Genomic DNA, 6,275 nt, shown 5'->3' with positions numbered 1-6,275 from the left:
CAATAAAAGGTGAGTCTAAACATCCTAATAAACCGACTAAAAGGCCAAAGTGCTCGCTAGCTCACACATGTCTTCACCCCATGAATGCACCAACTAATACCTGTCATTCATGTAAACATGAACATACAAATCGGTGGGGAGTAACTCAAGGTTCTCCCAGCCACAAAATGTCAAAACGAACATAACAAGGAACTAAAACAGATAAGTCATATAAGATACATACAAAAGATAAGAATATCAAGTTTATATGTAAACATGGCAAATAATTGAGATGGAACAAGATAGGCCAACATTAGCATAATAAAGATTCAACTGTTCACGTGAGACCATTAAATAATATGAAAGACAAGAATACGATAATCTATACCAAAGCACGCATTTCATGGAAATACAACATAGATGTGAGATTAGAATCCGAATCATGTGAAGCAGTTAAGTAAGGGATCAAATAAAAACTGTAGCCATTACTTGGAAAACCACTTAGCAAACAATTCACGGGACGTGGCCACTAATGTCACATTCATACTTATGGCTTGCATCTCACCATAAGAACGGATGGGAACATCAATCCCGACGATCATATCGCAACTAGAGGGCTTATAGCTCACCCCTAGTATCCGATAGGACCAAGACAAACAACAGACAAATACCAATATCTATAACCAAGAAAGACCTTTACTACTCATATATCAATATATAATTCCCCCTGGTAGGACGACAATGGTACTCCCAAGACTCATCCCTAGTCTAAATCGCCGACTCTCGGGACAAGATACAGTTCCCGATTCGACATGCGGCAAAACAGTCCGCATCCAAGACTCGAAGACAGATCGGAAATCGAGAACCCACAATCGGCGGGATATCCGAAAAGAGCGGAAAATATGAGCTAAACCCACAATCGGCAGGACAGTCCGAAAGAGGCGTAAAGATAAGTCAAGCAAAAAGGTATAGCATAAAGGCATTATCAAGAATACGACTCAACCAAGCGATACGAATCAACTTGGAAAGAGACTACTACATATAATGAGCGAATGATAATTCGAGTAAGACAATCCAAGTCCAGTTATACTCGTAAACATGGATTAGTGACTCATTTCTCAAATACTTGTCACTTGAATAAAAAAAAGTAAATGAACGAAAATGAACAATTTATAATAAGAAAGACAAGAATTTAATTATAAATGACTCGAATGTAAGATAGACCATTTACTACTTACAAAGTGTAAATAATCGAATTGGGTGCGTATTATAAGGAAAGCACATTATATATAAATGAGATCATTAAATAATGAATTCCACAATTATGATTCATGTGAGAAAAATATATAAATGAACGGTATTTAACAAATTAAGTTATATAAAGCATGAGACGAGATTTAAATAAACCAAACACGAATTTAAATCGACTCAAACAAGGTACACAACCCGAGGCTAGGCCACGGCTCAATCATGGCCATGCCTCTACTCGTGACTAGGGCCATAACCTGCCAGCCCAAGCCACCACGGCCCAAGCCACCGGCACCCCTAACCAGGCCACAAGCCATTCCTGCTCAGGACACAACTATGACCAACACTCCACCTAAATAGCTACCCATCTCAGCCATGTACTACCCAAATCAGCCACCGAAATCCCTACTTGACTGTCCCAAAACAACCCACTCAATCACGTTAAAACAGTCCCAAAACCCTGCAATAGAACAACCCTTAACAACCTGCACAAGTGACCCAGAAACAGTCCTAAAACGGTCCCTCATCACCCCATGAAACAGCCTGCTCAACGCATTATAACGGTCCCAGAAATGCATAGAAAACCCGACCTACATCAGTCACTCTTATGCCCCCAAAACAGTCCTGAATCCCTCCAATAACATGTCCCAAACAGCCCACTCGCAACCCTTATACGGTGCCAAACAAACCAAAGAACCTAGCTCAAAAATCGAGCCACCACAGACCCTAAACACCCCACATACTCATCCCAAAACAGTCCATACAAGACCGTGTAACCCGTAACTAACCTATAAGCGACCTGCTCAAAGTGGATCAAAGACACCAAGATGGCTACTTAAGACCGCGCCAAAACAGCCACCAAAACCGTACTCGACTGTCCTCAAAACAGTCCTAAAAACGCATACAACCCATCCCCAAAATCAGCACCAAAACAGTCCATAAACACGCTTCATTCAACCGTATCTTTAGCATTTGACACAACCAGAGTATCAATAGTTATTTTGGTCATCATACTTGGTTACTATCATAAGAAATAAAAGTAATCAAATACATACCAGAACGGGTTTAGTACGAATGGTAGAGTTGGAAGAGTATACAGTAGAGACAACTAAAGTGATACTACAGGAAATCATATTCAGAAGCCAATTCACATAAATCTAGAAGGTGTGGGTCAAAGTATAACAAAAGCTATAAACTAGAGTACACAGCTACGGTCAAAACAAATCAAGCTTTGGGGTAGGCTCAAGGACTCCCATAAAAAGATCAATTCAAGAACGAAACAGGAACAAAACTCCTTTGATATATACATACAAAAGATTTTTGAGACCAACGAATGCAGATGAGTATAAAGAACCAAACTTTATCAAACAAAAACATATAAAACGACATATAAGACGGAAATTTCGACATTTGTCGAGTAACCTATCACCGTTACCTTTTTGCTCTCCTAAACGACCGAGGAATCGCCCAAGGATGACCTTAAACCCAAAAATGGAAGAAATTAGACCAAAATCCGAATCCCTTGTAAGACGGCCGTTACGAAATAGGACGAAAGCTTGGCTCTTTCTTACATACAAAGAAGGAGGATGAGATGAGGAAGCTATTGGTGTAAAATTTATCAAATTTGGTTGAGAAACGGAAGAAAAATCGGGGTTTGAGTCTCGGCAAAAATGGCGATTTGTTGATGCTGAGATATTGTTGTTCTTCTGATAGAACGAAGAAGAAAAGGGGAAAAATAAGGGGGTGGGGACGGGTAGGTTAGTAAAGTAGTAATATAATAATAATAATAATAATAATAATAATAATAATAATAATAATAATAATAATAAAATGTGACGGTCTATGGTTAGATGGAAATTCGTCTTAAACCTACTATAATTTAAGACGGAGCTTTATTATTGTCGCTATTAATATTATCCGACAAAAATATTTATTTTGTATAAACAAGCTTGTGAAAAGGTAACTTTTATAAAATTTATGTTCAAAAAGAGATTAATTAAATTAAATAATTTAAAAATATGAAATGAAGCAATCGAATGGTTAAATAAATTTCAAATGTCAAAATGAGAAATTCGCGGGTGTTACAATGATAGTTGGGCAGGTTGATCTTCCAGTGGATTTGTTAGAATTTCCTATGGATGGTTTTGAGATGATATTTGGTATGGATTGGTTGGATAAGTACAAGGCTAGAATATATTGGTACCAAAAGAAAGTCTCTTTGAGAGGTCCTAAGGGAGTTAGTGTGTCTTATCGTGGGTTTGTTGTCAAACCCAAAGTCAAAGTGATTGCAGTGGTGACCTTGAAGTCTTACTTGAGGAAGGGGTGTCCTTTGATTCTATGCCATGTGAAAGATCATAGTATTGTTGCGTCGACAGCTGGTCAGATACCAGTGGTGGACGAGTTTCCAGATGTTTTTCCGGAGGAGATACTAGGTTAGCCACCGAATAGGGATATAGATTTCAGTGTAGAGTTGAAACCAGGGACGGGACCGATCTCTAAGGCCCCGTGCCGCATGGGTCCTAAAGAGTTGGGAGAGCTGAAGAAACAGTTGGATGATTTGATAGATAAGGGATACATTAAACCTAGTGTATCGTCGTGGGGAGCACCAGTTTTGTTTGTGAAGAAGAAAGATGGGAGCTTGAGGTTGTGTATTGACTACAGGGAGCTGAATCGCGTCACAGTGAAGAAAAAGTATCCTTTGTCAAGGATAGATGATCTGTTTGACTAGCTGAGTGGGGCAAGAGTCTTTTCAAAGATTGATTTGGGATCAGGTTACCACCAAGTGAGGATTCAGGATGAAGATATACCGAAGATAACTTTTCGATCGATGTATGGTCACTATAAGTATGTGGTGATGCCGTTTGGGTTGTCTAATGCACCGACAATTTTTATAGATTTGATGAACCGGGTCTTCAGTTAGTTTTTGGATCAGTTTGTGGTGGTGTTCATAGAAGATATCTTAGTCTATTCTAAGACTAAAAAGGAGCATGAGGAGCACTTGAGGTTGGTGTTGCAAACTCTGCACGACAACCAGCTGTATGCAAAGTTGTCGAAGTGTGAGTTCTGGCTAGAGAAAGTGGCTTTTCCGGGTTATGTGATTTCTAAAGAAGGTGTATCTGTGGATCCTAGCAAGATTGAGGCGATGTCTAAGTCGGAAGCACCAAAAATTGTGGCAAAGATCAGGAGTTTCTTGGGTTTGGCAGGGTACTATCGTCGGTTCGTGAAAGACTTTTCGAAGATCGCCAGACCTATGACTGCGTTGATGAGGAAAGAGAACAGGTTTTGATGGGATGAAAGTTGTGAGACGGCGTTCCAAATATTAAAGGAGTGTTTAACCACATTTCCAGTCTTAACTTTACCTGAAGGGTGTGAGAACTTTGAGGTGTATACAGATGCTTCAAAGAACGGGTTGGGTTGTGTGTTGATGCAGAACGGGAAAGTCATTGCCTATGCTTCTAGGCAACTGAAGCCTTATGAAGAGAACTGTCCGACACATGATCTAGAGTTGGGTGCAGTTGTGTTTGCTCTCAAGATTTGGAGGCACTATCTTTATGGGGCGACCTTTAAGGTGTTTTCTGATCACAAGAGTCTAAAGTACATCTTTACTCAAAAGGAGATTACCATAAGACAGAGGAGGTGGATGGAGCTTATAGGAGACTATGACATGGATATCATATACCATGAAGGGAAAGAAAACATTGTGGCTGATGCGTTGAGCAGGAAGAGTGTGCATTCTCTATGCATAACTATGTATTTGATGAGGTTGAGAGATGAGGTGGGTAAGATCGGGATACATGTGATACAAAAAGGGGATGTTAGAGGAGACTTGACAGTGGAGCCGGATGTAATACCCGCCCCGTTTAAGGACCCCTTGACCGACTGTTTGACCAGGGGAGACCCGTATTAAGGGAGATGAGAGAGGATAAGAGACCTACGTATCGGTTTACCCGACCTAGTAGGGGATACTCGGCCGACTAGTGGTAATACTCGACCGAGTATAGCTTACTCGGCCGATTATTACTCGACCGATTATGGAGATACTCGACCGAGTACTACTTCTGTTAACGCGTTAATATAAAACGCGAAGTCGTAAACCTTATTTCATTTTCGACGGTTCCCTTATCTTTTTAACCCTAATCTCTCTCTCTCTCTGTCTCTCTCTCTCTCTCTCTCTCTCTCTCTCTCTCTCTCTCTCCTACCTATCACCCACTCTCTCACCTAGCCTAGACACTAACCCAAGAAAGGGGAATGGTTCATGCTTGGAGTCTTCGAGTCGGGATGTCATCGTTGCCGACTTCGGTCCACGTCTCAAGGTAAGTTGTTGTTTTGTTGTTGTCTTTCAGTAGGTTTTTGGGGTATTCTAGTAATAGGATATGGTTACTACTTGTAGGATTTGCCTCGGAGTCTTGCCTGGCTAGTTGTTGGATGCACTTTCATGTAATTGCTTGTACGATTGATATTGTGATTAATTGCTGTTGTTAGATTGGAGTTTGGTGTTGGTGTTGAGATGGTTGATGATGTTCGCGAGGTGCGTCCTCGGCTGAGTGGAGTCACTTGCGGGAGTGGCTTCACACCGTAGTTTTGCCCTTTGTGGAACCTACCATAGGAGGGGATGTGCACATTAATGAACAGGGTTATTGCTCATTGATGAGCGGGGGCTTAGGTGGGCAAGGCTGCGGTCCCCCACTGGCAGGGCTACACACTTTAGTGTGTAGTCAGTTACGAGATGTGTTTGGGAGTTGGAGGTGGATTGTGAACATCCATTTATCTTTATCTTACTTTGTCTTATCTTGATTGTCCAGTGAACTGACCCTGTGTTGTGTTATCAAAACTTGGTGTCTTTCGGTCTTGCGGCCGTTCGAACCACACATAAGGGAAAGGGTTTAGGGTTGGATTAGGTGGATTCGAGGTAGCGGTCTGCCTAATCCAACCCTAAACCTTTTCCCGTCCCGTTTTAGGATACCCGGTCCCCTAATTTTAATACCGTCCCCAAAAAGGGTTCACTCGCCCGCTCTAAGGTGTCTTTCTGTCTTGCGGCCATTCGAACC

The sequence above is a fragment of the Silene latifolia genome, chromosome Y, assembly GCF_048544455.1.
Source record: "Silene latifolia isolate original U9 population chromosome Y, ASM4854445v1, whole genome shotgun sequence".
Classification (NCBI taxonomy): Eukaryota; Viridiplantae; Streptophyta; class Magnoliopsida; order Caryophyllales; family Caryophyllaceae; genus Silene; species Silene latifolia.
The sequence above is the reverse complement of the archived record's forward strand: the minus strand, read 5'-3'. Positions refer to the sequence as shown.